Below are 17,345 nucleotides of genomic sequence, written 5' to 3' on the forward strand. Positions count from 1 at the left end.
AGATGCGGTGGTTATTGGCCACGCCGCCTCTGTCCCTCCTCCTTATTTTTTTTTTCAAATTTGATTGGTGGTTGTTGTGGTGGATCATGTGGGGATGTTGGTGGCGGTTGTTGCTGCCGCCTCTTTCCCTTCTACTTTTTTTTTTTTTTTCAAATCTACGGTTGGTGGTTGTCGTGGTGCTCTGGTGAGTCATGTGGGGAGGGGGGGGGGGGGTGGCGGTTGTGGCTGCGGCTTCTCTTCTTTCTCTTTTTTTTTTTCCTTTTTCAGATCTATGGTGATGTCGTGGCCTTCTATTTTTTTTTTCAGATTTGTGTTGGCGGTGGTTGCATGGGGGACGTCATGGTGGTTGGTGGTGGTTGGTGAAGGTAGTGGTAGGCGAGGAGTGGTGACAAAGGACATACAGTTTTATCGTCAAGTGTTAAAGTTACACTCGGAAGTACATAAAGTTTCATACATTAGAACTAAAGTTACAGATAACCCTTAAAATTACAAGGGTTAAAGTTACACTCGGAAGGCCATAAAGTTTCATAAATTAGAACTAAAGTTACAGAAACCATTAAAATTACATTATTACATAAATGGAAATTTTTATACAAGAAATGGCCTAAAGAAATTAAAGTTGCAATTTTTAGCATTAAAGTTTCACTTGTAAAACATTAAAGTTACCATTTATTAATCAGTGAAATTAAAATTTAGTGACAATTACGTTATAAAATAAATTTAAATATTGGTCCAAAAAAAATTAAAGTTGCAATTTTTAGTGTTAAAGTTTCACTTGTTAAACATTGAAGTTATATTTATAAAACAGTGAAATTAAATAAATATTAGTCATAATTATATTATTACATAAATTTAAATTTTTATATTAAAAAAGCACTAAAAAAAATTAAAGTTTCACTTTAAAGCATTAAAGTTTCAATCGTATATCATTAAAGTTACAGTCAAAAATCAGTTAAATTAAATAAATATTAGTCTCAATTACATTATTTCATAAAATTAAATTTTTATATTAAAAAATGATCTAAAAATATTAAAGTTACACTTTTTAGCATTAAAGTTTCAGTCGTAAAACATTAAAGTTATTTTCAAAAATATAAAAATTGAGATTTTTATTTCTAAAATGACTTTAAAAAATTAAAGTTACATTTATAAAGAATTGAAGTTACATTCACATATTAAAGTTTCACTTTTAAAACATTAAAGTTTCAATTCATAAATTGCTTAGAAGTTTCAACTCTCAACCATCAATCATAGAAGATCTAATGGCTTAGATTAGGACTTAGGGACTCACCATTTTAGGTGGACTCATTTGAACTCATCTCTATATATATATATATATATATATATATATATATATATATATATATATAAATACATAAATTAAAAAAAGAATTACATTTCTAAAAATGCAATTCTTATATTTTCATAGAGAGTCTTATTCTCTTCTATGATATCCCTCCTCTCCTCCTTAGCTATTTGGAGGTTTCGTTCAGCCAGATTCTATATCGTCATATAGGCGCAACAAACTCCGCTCTGTCAAGCCATTTCTTTTGGCGTCCTTGAGTGCGGCTTGAGCATCCACAAGATAGCTCCTAAAACTGTCCTCGATGTGGAGCAACCGGCGGATGAAGTTGTTGTTGTTCTCGGTCATAGTAAGAGTTTTAAGGATGTAATCGTTCATTTTGTTGATGAACTTTGGAGTTGTTAGTTTGAAAGATTAATTAGGAGTTGGAGATTGTTTTAGCAGTTAGGATTTGAAGATAGTGAGATAATGGAATGGTGGTTGAGATAATGTATGTATTTATACTAAGTAATGTGTCCTTTGAGTTGTTTTTTAATTAATATAATATATGCATGTTTAGGAAGTTGTGCCATAATCATCATATCTCCCTGCTTCAAATCTAATGTAAACCCTTCTCATTCCATATATTGTCCATTCATATGCACAGTACAAGAGGGATGGCAGTAATAATGCATGCATCGGAATTATAACGGGCCCCGTAATTATGCATGCATCTAGTAATATTAATTTAATTTTTTTTTATTTTGTAAAAACAAACAACAACGGTTATGTAGAAACAACCCGTTGTCTTTAGTTATAACGACGGTTCTTTGTAAATTAACCGTTGTTATAACTTTCCCACCAAAATTGAGTCACACTTTCCACAACGGGTTTTTGTACTTAAAACCGTTGTTAATAGTTTTAACAACGGGTTCCTTAAGAAAACCAACCGTTGTTAAAACCTTTTACAACGGACGCTTTAACAACGTCCGCTTTTTTATATAACAACGGTTTTTAACCGTTGTTATAGCCTGTATCTGTAGTCGTGCATGGAGTACATGTATTCGAATATTCGTTTAGTTTGGCCATTTGTTGGTCGCTCAACAGGTGGAATGGTTTTTCCGGTTTTCATGTCTTTTTTATTTAGTTTTTTTTTTAAATAGAAATTGACCTTAGCTGGAGGAAGTTTAATTGTATACTGTTGGGGCATTTGCATGGGGTATTGTTCATAATTGAATTTTTTTTCTTTTTTTTAATGGGTGGAGATTATGTATTTGGAATTATTCATTACAATCAGATGCGCTGGAAATGGTTTAAATTCCTATTATCACTATTAACCTATTTTATGTATTTGTGTTTTTTCCGTGCAGCCAGTGATTAGTCACACTAGAGGATTACAAGTTGATAAGCATCACAGTGACGGATAATGCTAACGTTCCAATAACAAGAATTGTGCATGCTTAATGAGCAACAGTCAAGCAGTGACTTCTATTCTTTTTGTTTTGGCAGAGACAACAGTGTGTGTAATGGACAAGAGCTTCCCTTTTTTTTGATGAGGCGTGTTGTTGTTTCAGCAAAAACAAAATAATCGAACTCAGACTGCTGCATCTCCTTGAATAGATGGTATATGTGTTCACTACGTTATTTTGCTTTGGGCGTCCGTAAGTATATGGAAAACACTTTGCTTAGAGCGTTCAGCCAAGCCCTAAGCAACCTATTAACAAGCAAAGTTAATATTTAAAAGTTGATGTCTACTCTGCATTTAACACTCCCTATTAACAAGCAAAGTTAATAGGGAGAATAGGTAAGGTCTTCACGTGCGCGCATATTCTCAGTTAAGAGAAAATTGATAAACCCGATCAAGAAAACAGAATTAACTAAGCTTGCTTCTACGACTTCTCTTTGTGATTTGTGAGGAATGACCGGTAAAACTTGACGAAAGTCACCACCACAAACAATTATTTTACTACAAAAATGATTGGGGCTCTTTCTGTATGTGTTAGTTTCAGTAGTCTCGTTTATGTGTATTCATTGCCTGAAATCATGAGAGAGAGCTTTTTATGGGCCTAGCTACAGTGTTACACTTTCTTTGTGCACATTCTTAGTGTAACTGTTGTTTTATGGAATGTTGATGTGGGCCATTTTTTAACCGATAAGTTTAAGCATTTTGTACTGTTATTGCTGCTACTTTTACTACTACTGGTATAATCGTTCCTTATGAGCGACAGTGTTATTGTTGTTATTGTTCATATTGATATTATTGTTGTTGTGCTGGTTGATGCACAACACCAGGAAGAGCTCTCCAACAAAACCCGAAACTATATCGAAAAGCTCAAGGCTGTTGTTTATGATGCTGATGATTTTATGGACAAGTTTGTTACTTTGGCTGAGCTGAAGGAGCATTTCAATGACAGTAATTTCTCTGAAAAGGTGAGAAGCTTTAATGTCATTATTACTGTTTCTACTTCTGCTGTTATCCTTTCTATTTCTATATGTTGCTTATTACTATTAGTTCTGTTATATGGGTGCTAATTACTATTGTTATTGTGCTACCATTTGGATTTGTTGCCCTTCCTTTATTGATTTAGTTTGTCTTTGTTGTGTCTGCAGTAGTTGTGGACTGTAGAGGTTAGCAATACAGACTGATAACGGGCCCTGATTTTTTATTGTTGCCGTTGTGTTAGCGAGAAGCATGAAAGACAAATTGAGATGGAACTATAAGGTGAGGGCTCTAACATTATAGTTCATGCATTGTGTACTGTCCAAAATCAGAGGTTTTCTGTTGATAATGGTGATAATTGGGGTACCATCTAACGCATGTTTGTTTAGTTAAACTCTGTTGTCTATTTTTTTTAAACCTTTTCAAGTATTTCCTGCGCTTTGTTCATTTGGGTTTCTCGCATTTCCCGGTACTTACCTTTTTCAGGAACCGGTGTGCGCTGTGGGAGCCTAGCCGCGTTTTCGCCTTTTAATTTAGCTTTTTTTTAAAAAAAAAATATATATTTTGGTTGTTGTGATAAACTTTGATGACAGTTTCTGGACTATGTCAATTGGGGATTCTTGGATTTACAGCGATCTATTTTGTTTCAGGAATAAGTTATCTTCCACTGCAGCGGAACTGATATTCTGTTTGCCTAACTGCGATGCAGATTTTAGGATTCCTTGAACAGGCTCGTACGTGTTTTGTGCTATGAGTGTGGAGTGCTGACGACTCCCACTATTAGTGGTGGGGTACCCTTCTTGTTCAGAGGATCGTATGCAACACTTAAGCTTCATATCATATATAGGTACGCTGAGGAAATCATGCATGATTATACGGTTGCAGGTGCCGCGATAAGGCTTGTACATCAATATGTCCCATTTCTAATCCACTGCCTTTATTGATTCCCAGGGATTTTACAAACAAATAGAAAAACATCTTACTACTTTTGGGTTTGATGCCACCAATAAAGAGCTTACTTGTGGATGTGTGGGTGTTTTTAATAGGGGTTGTGAATGTGAGAGTCCTTGGGGTGGGAATAAGAAACTGCACTTTTAAAGCACCTGCTTTTCATTAGTATCCGGCTGCTGCCACCACCAAATTGAGTCCTAAGGTCGCGCCGTTGCAGATTAGACTGACTTGCACAAAATGACTAAGCATGTTTGGTGGCGCCTTGTGATTGGCAGTTCCATTGATTCCTCCAAGGCTCAGGTATTTGTCTTTTTGGGGAATTATCTACACTGCTTTATCTGCCTGTTGTTGGTAGGAGCTACTACTACAATACTAGAGAATTAGAGATGGTGGTATCTGTTTTAACACCTGGGTTTTAGGACTTCTTTAGAGTTGTCTTTTAGGGCGGCCATGTGGTAGATTGTAAATAAATATAGTATTAGCGAAATGTTGATTGTGAATTCTTTGGGTATTTTGTTTGTGCGAAATTGGTGAGGCGGTGTAGTTTTTGAATTTTTGAGTAAGGAGTTGCAGTTTAATGGCCATTCGCCATTATACATTTCCAATGAGCTCTAATTAATCGTTATGGTTTTTCTTAAGCTTACAATAGTGCCATACTGTATTGACCATGAGATTTGTTCCCGTGTGTTCAATTGTGCTTCTCACGTCAATACGGGCTTAACCTACATCGCCGTTTTCCTTGTCGCTTTTAATCTTTCAAATTTGGAGAATTCTAACAGTGTGTTTTGAAAGCGCGGGCCGGGCAAATCGGCCCTTAACGGCCGAGACGTTGTAAAATGCCAGACCCGCATTAAATGGTTCAATTACCAGACAGTGCATGCACTGCTTGCCTTGTGATTCAAGCAAGCTAGCGAGTATCCTGGGGCTTTCACTAAAGTTTATGTACCATAGTAACATGCCGTTAACCGCGTTTCTGAACTGTGTTGTGCTTTATGACAAACCTATCTTTCAATATCGCGGAACGTTTTTATATTTCTAAAAAATGCAAAAAAAAAACTTTTGTAACACAACTAATTAATAAGCCTTCTTAGTTAAAGCCTAAAAAATTGCAAAATTATGGGCGGACTCAATGGGAAAACTGGTTAAAATTAAAAAGTAATTACCAATATAAAAAAAACTGGAAACTATTTATTGCTTGATCAAAAAGATAATTTTTTAAAAAGCGAGAAATAGAATATTTTAGCATATAATTTAATTTTTTATGAAGATAAGAAGGATTCATATAGTTATGGCGAACCATTACAAGTAAATAAAGACCAATAATTTTTTAAGACTTATAATTATTACATATATCTACAAACAAATTAGTTGATAGCATGCTTGGAATTAGAGTACTTGTATAATATATTATGCTTATATTTATTGATTACATATGCCAGTCTGATTTAATCTAACAAAAAGTTTTTTTTAAAAAAAAAAGAAACAAGCACGGGCCATACCTGATACGTATAAAGGTACGGCATAAAGTATACTTCAATTGTATCGAAACCGACTAACCATACTGCAACATTTCCCAGATTTACGAAATTAAACGCAAACCACAAATTTGCACTCAACAAACCAAAACAAAACAAAACAAAAACGTAAAAAGACATAAAGAATCTCTACTTAATGATCTCATAGATGCAACTATTCAAACGCCTGAAATGTTATGTGTAAACGGAATAGAAATAAATACGTGCAAGGGCAGTTGATTAGACAGCACTACTCATTTATACTGTTTAGGTTAAGTAAGATAAAACGTCATCTTGCCCCCTCCTCTCCTATATAATGGTAATAGAGTGCATTACAATTTGCCCCACATCATCATCCTGCCTTTATCAAAAAAATTGAATTTATTATTTGCCCAAGAATACACTACTTCCCTAACATGAATACCTTCACATGCACACGCCCTTTCTTCCAAGATGAGGGTGACAGAGAAGAATTTATAGAGAAATATGAGGACTGGAAGAAAGGTCGCTTCAACTCCAAAGGGATATTTGTTAAAGCGAATGTATTGAAGGCTATACCACAAGATGATGATACACAGCACCACCAGTCACTTGGTTTAGAGGTTGTGCTTTCTAATGTATTTAAAAGGCTATCAAAAGCTGATAAGAGGAGTGTAGCCGAGGTTTGCAAATGGTGGGCAGAATTGTTCCTTGTGGGAACTGAAACATCAAAAGTACTTGCCGATTATAATAATCAATTAGTTACAGAAAATGTACGTGGTTTGATCACGGCTCAAAGGGGTCAAAAGGTGGTGAAGATGTATTGTGTATGCAGGAACTATACTATTAAAAGGGAAAAATACGAATATCATCGTCGTCTAGAAAAAGCACACCCAGTTTTGAAAGATTTCACTATGTGGCCTGAAGAAAACTCTGGCAGCGAGGGTTACTACGATTCTGACTGTTAGGTTGATGCCAATATAATTATAGTGCGCTGCCAACTCTATCTTTGTCTTTTTGTAACCGACTCTAATGATATGTTTTTATTCTTATTATGTTTTAGGCTTATCTGTGGTACTTGTTGTGAACCCCCGCAATAACGCGGAAAACATAACTTATAAATTCAAGCGGAAATTAGGAAATTTTTGAAACTTTTAAAAATTTAAAGCGCGGGTTCATTAAAATCCAAAACACAAATAAAGATTTGCGGAAATAAAGATTAAATTATACAAACGTGATAGTCAAGGTGAGGGAAATTATATCCCTCGAATGACAAATGATAAAAGGTGAATCTAAGCAATCCTACTAAAACGACTACTAGTCCAAGGTGCTCGCTAGCTCACACGTCTAAACCCCACAAATGTATCTTCACAAACCTGTCATTCATGTAAATATGAAAGGCACAGTCAGTAGGGAGTAACTCAGGGTTCTCTCAGCCACATTATGTCAAAACGAACATAACAAAGAATTTGAACAAATAATCATATTAGATAAGTTATGAGTGAATCGACTTATAACTAAACATGGGATCATACGTGTTTAAACCAACAAGGATAAAAGAAATGATGGAATAAACAAGTAAGTATGGCATAAGCAACAATAAAATAAATGGAGAAGAAAGACAAGGAAACAGACACGACCACTTAGCCACGAGCACGTATTTCAAGGAGATATGACCAAAGTAACCGTCCAAATAATGCAAGACATTTATCATTCTTAGACTATAATTTCCTCGGGTAGGACTTCGATAATAATACGGTCCTAGTCTAAATCTGCAGATTCTCGGGTGTACATCCCGATTCGACGTGCGCCAGCACAGCACGCACCCAAGACTCGACTACTAATGGAGACCGAGTACCCCAATCGTCGAAACAAACACGAAAGTGGCGGAAAGACTAAGATAAGACTCACTTGCCAGCACAGACAAGTGGCCAAAACCATACTTGCCAGAACAGTACAAGTAGGCCAAACTCGTACTTGCCAGAACAGCACAAGTAGGGCGTAAATGTAAATCAAGCATATATGATAGTACTATGGCATTTCTACAAGAGTACGGCTCTTACAAGTAATTATTTATAATAATCTTTTCATACTTGTAACACAAAAATAAATATTTCATTTCATATTTAAACATACCGGTTAAATAAAATATAACAAGCGATAATGAATAATTTACGTTATGTGAAATCTACAGAATAAATGTGACCAACTCAAGCGACTCATTTATGAGCCCATCAAACAAGTCATAAAAACCCAATACTTAAAGTCATAGGAAATCCATCAAGTTAATCATGCAAAGTCCAACCATGTAATCATGTGAAGTACAACATTTAAAATATAACAAGCCCAAAAGAAAGAAGTATGTAAATTCTCCATATAAATTATAGTGAACCCAATTTATAAAATATAATGAGCGGTAGGTGAGTAAACGTTTCATTTCTCATTCACATGTTACTTGAACAAAGTATAAATAACCGATAACAAATGAATTAACTAATACGGAATACGAGGCAAAACGTAAACAAACCAAAATCCGAACTACCTATAAGCATATACTCCCTCCCATCCAAACCAAAGGTAACACTTACCTTATTCGGACCATCCAAACCAAACTACCCATTCCTTATTTGGTAAAAAACATGACTAAAGACCCCTATACACCCCTTATTATTTACGTAAAATGTCATCATATTTGTGGCCCTCCTTTAATTAAGCTACAAGTGGTCTACTTTAATTCCAATATTACCCTTACTTTTTCTCTATTTTCTTAAAACTTGTGCTCCCTCCCATGTTACCTTTGGTTTGGATGGGAGGGAGTACGAGTCAACAAGGGAAAACTTTGGTCATGATGAATAAAAAGCATAAATAACCATCATATACAAAGGATATATATATTTATAGAACTTGAAATGGTAAAACGGGCACCATTTACTCATACGGACTCCGAATCGAGTGATTCAAGTGGCTAAACCACCTAATTTTTCGACGCCGATCCATCTGTCATATTTTCAGTAGCATTGGAAGTCGCACCAGTCAGATATGACGAGTTCCAGGCCAACACGGGTCACCCAAAATAGTCTCAAAAATGCAACTTTAGCAAGCTAAATGGAACCGTCTCAAAACTAAAACTTTAAGCAAGTAATGATACTAGTGACATATAACAACAACCACATCTAATTACCCATCTCATAAGAAGGCCAAAGATACCATCTTTACTCAATTTAAGCAAGTAAAACCTTGTATAAATCCATCTTAAGCAACTACACATATAATCTCATAAGAATCACAATTACTACCTTATAACAACAAAACATAACATATAAACATACAAATGACATAATACCGAGTAACCCATCATTGTTACCTAATTATTTCTTCAAAATGCAAGATTTCGATTCAAAACCATGCCGGTTGCCCAAAAGGAAGCTCAAGAACCGAGTTCCCAAGTAAGACCTTGAAAATCGTGCCATAAAAGTCACGGCCAGCAGCAAGGGTGAGGGAAAGTTAAGATCTTTCTTACCTAGGAAGATGGAGGGCGAGGAGAAGAAGAGATAGACGCGAAAATCGTTGAAAACCGATAAGAAAATAAGATTTTATGGCCATTTTAGTGAAGGAGGTGGAAGTTGTGTAACAATGGTGTTTTATGTTTGTTTGTTGAGGAAAGTTGCTGAAATTTTAGAGTAGAAGGAAGAAGATAGGGTTTTGAGTGTAGGATTGGTGGAGGGGAAGAAATAAAAGAAAGGCCCAATGGTCATCTTAAGCCCAAAACCTTAAATTGAGTCGATTTTTCACTAAAATACGTTTTAAACCTACTACAAACTTAAGACGGATATTTTTATTAATATTAACATTATTATACATGTAAAGCCGCATTTTTATAAAAACGGATTTAAAGTATAAATAAAATAATAAAATGGCTAATTAAATTATAAATGTCAAAACAGAAAATTCGCGGGTGTTACACTTGTAAATTATACTACTAGGTTAACGTGTTGCAAGCGCATGCACACTCAGGCTTTATTTTGTATGCTAACATTTTGCACTGGAATGCTATGGAATATGGATAACAAGTTTACCTTCTTTCTTACTACTGTTTGGACTTCCCCGACCTCTTTGATGTGCTACTATTCTGTAGATGTGGTCCTTTATTTTTTTTGTTTTGTGGCAAAGCTTACCTTACCTCTATATTCTTTTGGAATCTTTTTGAAATTAATGCCATTATAGTTGCCATTCATGAGCATATATGTCTCTCATAAAACAGACCCACAAACGACTCAGATGACTTATTCTACGCAAACCAAACGCCCCATATAAAGCACCTGCATGCTACAAACAAATGCATGAACCCGGTGTAGCCTGTATTCACATATTGTGGCGATCTATGCCTTGCAATATTCAAGTATGTTGTTTTTGCCAGTTTAGATGCCATTGACCGATTGTACATTAGTTCCTTGCTCTGCCTTTTGTGATCCTAGATGTTCCATGCTTGAAGAGCAATTGTAATTCTAACATAGCTTTTACACTTAGAAATTGGAGTTCATAAACGCCTATGTACCTATTTGATTGTGGGCTGATGAGAATCTTTCTTCGAGCTGCACAGGTATGCTGCTGTTTGGCCCACCTGGTACTGGAAAGACAATGTTAGCCAAGGCTATTGACAATGAAGCTGGAGAGCAAGCTTCATCAATGTCTCAATGTCTACAATCACTTCTAAATGGGTTGGAGAAGGCGTAAAAAAATGCTTGTGCTACGATTGGCCCAACAATTCTCTTTGTGGATGAAGTGGATAGCATGAGAAAGATAAAGAATGAGTTTACGACTCATTGGGATGAACTTTTTTCTAGAGCTGCTGAACAAATTCTTGTTTTTGTCCATCAAGTTAATCATGCAAAGTCCAACCATGTAATCATGTGAAGTACAACATTTAAAATATAACAAGCCCAAAAGAAAGAAGTATGTAAATTCTCCATATAAATTATAGTGAACCCAATTTATAAAATATAATGAGCGGTAGGTGAGTAAACGTTTCATTTCTCATTCACATGTTACTTGAACAAAGTATAAATAACCGATAACAAATGAATTAACTAATACGGAATACGAGGCAAAACGTAAACAAACCAAAATCCGAACTACCTATAAGCATATACTCCCTCCCATCCAAACCAAAGGTAACACTTACCTTATTCGGACCATCCAAACCAAACTACCCATTCCTTATTTGGTAAAAAACATGACTAAAGACCCCTCATACACCCTTATTATTTACAGAAAATGTCATCATATTTGTGGCCCTCCTTTAATTAAGCTACAAGTGGTTACTTTAATTCCAATATTACCCTTACTTTTTCTCTATTTTCTTAAAACTTGTGCTCCCTCCCATGTTACCTTTGGTTTGGATGGGAGGGAGTACGAGTCAACAAGGGAAAACTTTGGTCATGATACGAATAAAAAGCATAAATAACCATCATATACAAAGGATATATATATTTATAGAACTTGAAATGGTAAAACGGGCACCATTTACTCATACGGACTCCGAATCGAGTGATTCAAGTGGCTAAACCACTTAATTTTTCGACGCCGATCCATCTGTCATATTTTCAGTAGCATTGGAAGTCGCACCAGTCAGATATGACGAGTTCCAGGCCAACACGGGTCACCCAAAATAGTCTCAAAAATGCAACTTTAGCAAGCTAAATGGAACCGTCTCAAAACTAAAACTTTAAGCAAGTAATTAACACAAATTCGTAAAATTGCAAATAACAAAAATACGAATAAGAGAACAAAATAATTTTATTAAATTTGAATAGTTTTGGGTTACAATCTCTAATATAATCCACTAATTCGATCTTCGCACAATACTAAAGAAATGGTGTAGAAATGATTTAGGGGAGGGTCTTGTCGACTTGGATCTCCTTTGTTGAATCACTTATTCACTTGGACTCGATGGCACAATTTCGATGCTTGATGTTGAGTCTTTAGAGAATAATTTGAATTTTTGTGAGGTTTAGAGAGAATAAGGTTAATTTTTTATGCTCCTTTCTTTTGTGAATTTTTAGAATACCTCCTAAATGATGGAGGATGAGTTGTATTTATCGAGAATGAGACATGTGAGCTCAACTCTAAATTGGGCCTAAACCCTTATTTCAGCAACTCCTCTGGACTTGGTAGTCATTTGGCCCATTTACACATGTTTGACTCATTTAAATGAGCTCGACCCATCTTAGTGAATTGACCCATTTAGCGGGTTTTGTCACTTTGGAGAAACGGGTTGGATTAACAATAATAAAAAATGGACTAATTAATTAAAATTTTGTCCAAGTTAAATATATTGTTTTGTATTTCCTTTGACGGGTCAATATTTGACTTTTTTGACTTCCGACGTGGCTGCAATTTTCCTTTTGACGAGGTCAACATTTGACTTTTAGACTTCCGACGTGGCACGCAAATAAATTTTACGTGCCAACAGGTCGGTTTCAAATTTGTGAAATCTTATTAGTTTCCCAAAGAGGGCCTCTTAGTTATAGTGTTGAAATTTGAGTACGACGCTTTATTTAGCTATCTCACCCACCAGTAAGAGGATTATACATCTGATGTACTACCTCCAATTCTATAGTTTCTGAGCATTATAATTAAGTTTTTGAGTTTTTGTTTTAAAGTTTCTGAGTTTCAATATGAAGTTTCTGAGCTTATTCACTTAAATATTAAGCTCTAAAAAATTACAATAAAACTCAAAAACATTACATTTAAGTTTAGTTAAATTTGAGTTTTGACGGAAAAAATATTAAAATCTAACATATAAACTTTATTATGCTCAAAAAAATACACATATGCTCAAAAATAAATAAAGTTTGAGGTAATAAGCTCAAAAAATATATATATATGCTCAAAAAACAAAAAAGTTGGATGTAGTACATCCAATGTATGTTCCTTTTTCTCTCTCACCCACATACCTCCTAAAACTGTAGCATAGGTAAGTCTCATAAGAATCTTTCCATGAGACCATCTCATAGGAAAATTTGGGAATTCAAAGCAAGTCGCTGTGCTTTAGGTTCTCATTGGAATTTAAGAATGATAGTCTTTCTTTTTCGACATTGTTAAGCGTATATGTATGTTTAAGTTGATGGACTTTTAGCAAAGTTTAACTTGCCTGTTTTCCTCTTGAACGGAGAATTACTGAGCAAGATGGTGTACTTCTCACACTTGATCCAAAGTCCATTGAGCTATTACTTTATGCTTTCATATTTCTGCTCTGTTTTAGGTCACGCTGGTTCTCACTTTCTCAATATTTTGGTTTTAACAGGGTGATTAGGATGGAGCTGGATGTCATACCAACTACAGGTATCTTGTTAAATCATGACTTTTTACACTAGCGCCCTAAAATAAGTTTGTGTCACTGGTAGTACTGAACTAAGTAGCACCATACTCAATATATAATACGAGTTTCATGTTATATCCATGCGACTGCTTTGATACTGAATTTAGTACGACCTTGGTAAAATGATGTCGCGTTTAGCTTGCTTACAGTTATATGAATGGATTAATAGGGTTATCAATATTTATAATGTCCTTGACAATGGATGCAAGTAAAATATCAAAACTACTTTTAAGCTATGAAGACTATTGATTACCGTCTTAGGAAATGAGTAATTTGATTATATGATTTACCTTCAAATAGTTGACAGGGTGATGTCTTTTAATTATTTTTCACATACAATAAAGATAGAAAATAAGCACATCAATTATAGTTGTGTTGGAGTCAAAGGGAAATATTTGAGTTTTATTTCAGTGACGGAGCAAAGAGAGCCAGCATGGCCGCATGGATGACCGTTCACTTGAGCGGCATAAAAATCACAACCCTTCAACATTTCAATATATTACGAAATTTACTTTATTATATCGTTACTTAGATAGTTGTTTTCATTTACAATTGTATTGCGTTTTATCTCGATGATATAGTTCATATTAAGCTCATTTTAAAATTAGTTTCTGCGTACGCCTTACTGGGAAGAAGACGGGAAGAAGAAGGGTAATGAAAAGAAGGGTGAGGAGGGGGATAGGAAGGCGAAGGAGGCTTCAGACTGTGTGTTAGATCAAAGAAAGTGGAAGGACAATCCAGCTATTGTGTAATCAATGTCGGTACCCTTGACAAGGTGTAGAGGTTGCATTTTGGGTGGTGGTGTTGAAGCACATGGAGATAATGGAAACACTCATTAAGAAGCTAAGAAACACGTTCAAAATACATCTTAATGCAAGGGATATTAGGGGCAAATCAGTGAAATTGGCGGCTGTTATTAAAGCGTATAAAAAAAAGGCATAAGCTGGGTAAGGGTACCTGTTTGGGTAATTATGAGTCTTTTACACGAAATAGGAATTAGATTTGAATTATGCGTAATCTCATCAACAGTGTATTATGTCTAAGTTTGAGGTGCTAGGTAAACCAACAATTAAGGTAGAATGAAATTATAGACTGTGAACATCATAAAATTCTAGCTGTTGTGTTTTCTTCCTGTATCCCTATCACAGAACTTTAGTTTCTCATCCATAATCGCATTTGGATCAAATTTGGGGAAACCATATTCGGGTTGACTAAACTTGACTATCATACCACCCTAGAAGAAACAGAAAGGAGATAATGCATGAACTCCACTTCACAATAGCCAGCGATTTTCAAACTATAGTCGTGTATTTACATGATTAACTTAGGGTTTATTGGGAAGTGCTTGTTGTTTCAATCTTTCAACATGATGTATAGTGAATCGGTGCTTAATTCATTTTCTTTTAAAATTGAGCGTTCCAAATAAAGTGATGAAAATGATGCATAGGACTCGCTTTAAAAGGGTGGTGTGTGAAATAATGAAATACAATGAGGGAGTATATAAAATATGTTGATTGTTCGGGGTAGATTTGTTCGATTTCATTGCTTATGGACATGATTGGGCCCTTGCATTCATCTCACCACTTCCGAGTTTATTCATATTGTTGCTATGGAATATGGTATCGTTTTGGATAGTTTATATGCATGTTACTACTATGTTTATTATTGTTTTAAATTCATATGTGATGGCGGTTTGATACAAGAAATGGTATTACTCAGACTATTGAATAATCCCTATCAGGCTCAAATAGAATGGCGCTTGTAATGCTTGCAACGGTCTTTCAAACACTGCATCAGGCTCTTCGAATTGGATCATAACCCACTTCGTGCACCAAATTATCGGAATTTAATCTTCTTGGCTCAAGCTTTTCTCATAGTTTTTGGAGGTCCTCATAGTTATTCTTTTTGTGGATATTGTACCATCATAATAAACTTCCTTTACAAACCTGTACCTATTCTTTAAACTACGAAGGATAGGCAGATTATTACTTTGTGCATATCAATGGCCCTTTTTGGGTTTGGTTTTTCACCCTATTTAGGCCCTGTTCTTTCTGGCTTTTTAGAGCGAATCGAATCGAATAGAGCTGAATGAATGAATCGAATGAATCGAACGAGTGAATCGAATGAATGGAGCTGAATCGAATCGAATGAATGGAGTGAATGAATCGAATGAATCGAATCGAATCGAATAAGAGCTGAGAATAATCGAATCGAATCAATTGAATGAATTGAACTGAAATAATCATATTAATAATAATAATAGTATTCAATATTATTGTTATTATCAACTATAATATATTAATATTCATAGTATAATAGTAATACTAAAATTAATATTTATAAGAAAAAAATTATAATATTATATATGAATAATCATAAATTATAATAATGAAAAAATAGTATTTTTCTACTAATAAGATTTTTAATAACAATAATAAATAATAAGGTCATATTAATAATGATATTAGTAAAATAATTGTTTAGAATAAAAACACTCAAGTAAGCGTTGCTCGAATTCAGGTTGAGTCAACGCTCTACTCTCATATGGTATCTCGAGCCTATGCTTGCTCTCTTCGGATGGATCTTTCACGCGTAACAAAGGCCTCAGAGGGTATGCAAAAGGTCCTTCTCTGATGCCTTATGGTAATGGTGGATAGTCGGGACATTGCTTGAAACTAAGGTCTCTCTGCCCTCTTGTAGTAGCTCGATTAGTCTTACTTCTAGAGAGAGGAAGTTGTTGGTGAGAAGTTTTTACCATTGATTGGTGAATAGTGAGATATTTATAGGTTTTATGTGTACCTCAAATGATGGTTTGGCAAGCACGGTTACCATATTCGCTATGAATACGCCTTACCGATTCGCGAATCACTTATAGAAAATGTGTTACATGTATTTTCAGTAATCAACTTGATAGAATTCGCTTTTAACGATTTGTGATTCGTAGGGTACCAAGCTAATTTGTAACCATGTTGGCAAGCGTGTTGACTTGTAAGACCCCGTATTGGCAAGTGAGTCAAGTCGGTTCGGTGTGCCTCATTAATAATATTAATAATAAATGTTATGAATTTTAATAATAATACCAATAAATGTTATGAATTTTAATAATAATAATACCAATAATAATTATAATAACAACGACAATAATAATAATAATAATAATAATAATAATAATAATAATAATAATAATAATAATAATAATAATAATAATAATAATAATAATAATAATAATAATAATAATAATAATAATAATAATAATAATAATAATAATAATAATAATAATAATAATAATAATAATAATAATAATAATATCAACAACAACAACAACAACAACAACAATAACATTAACATTAACATTAACATTAATAACATTATTATTCATTTTAATAATAATATTCATCATCATCATCATCATCATAATAATAATAATAATAATAGTAATAATAATAAATAAATAAATAAATTATTAACAATATTATTAATTATAATTATAATAATAATAAATAATAAATAATATTAATATTAAAAAAATAGTATTATTGTTAACAAAATTAATAATAACTATTATTTAAATTAGTAAAGCTGAAATGAGCTGAATTTAATGGAATGAATTTGAATCGAATCGAATCGAATGAAAGTGAATCGAATCGAATGGAGTTGAATGAATCAATCGAATCGAATGGAGTGAATCGAATCGAATCGAAAATAATCGAATCGAATAAGAAATTGAATCGAAATGGGCTGAAAATAAGTCAGAAAGAACAGGGCCTTAGTATTATCTATAATTTATTCGTAATCATC

General features: G+C 34.1%; 1 long non-coding RNA gene across 1 annotated transcript; it reads left to right on the plus strand.

Moving 5' to 3' along the window:
• The first annotated feature begins 4,431 nt into the window (after positions 1-4,431).
• On the plus strand, positions 4,432-5,311 carry LOC141647263 (uncharacterized). The gene is made up of 2 exons (XR_012545699.1): positions 4,432-4,569; positions 4,674-5,311. It is a non-coding gene; the product is annotated as an uncharacterized LOC141647263 (long non-coding RNA).
• The last annotated feature ends 12,034 nt before the right edge of the window (positions 5,312-17,345 follow it).

The sequence above is a fragment of the Silene latifolia genome, chromosome 3 (genome assembly GCF_048544455.1).
Source record: "Silene latifolia isolate original U9 population chromosome 3, ASM4854445v1, whole genome shotgun sequence".
NCBI lineage: Eukaryota > Viridiplantae > Streptophyta > Magnoliopsida > Caryophyllales > Caryophyllaceae > Silene > Silene latifolia.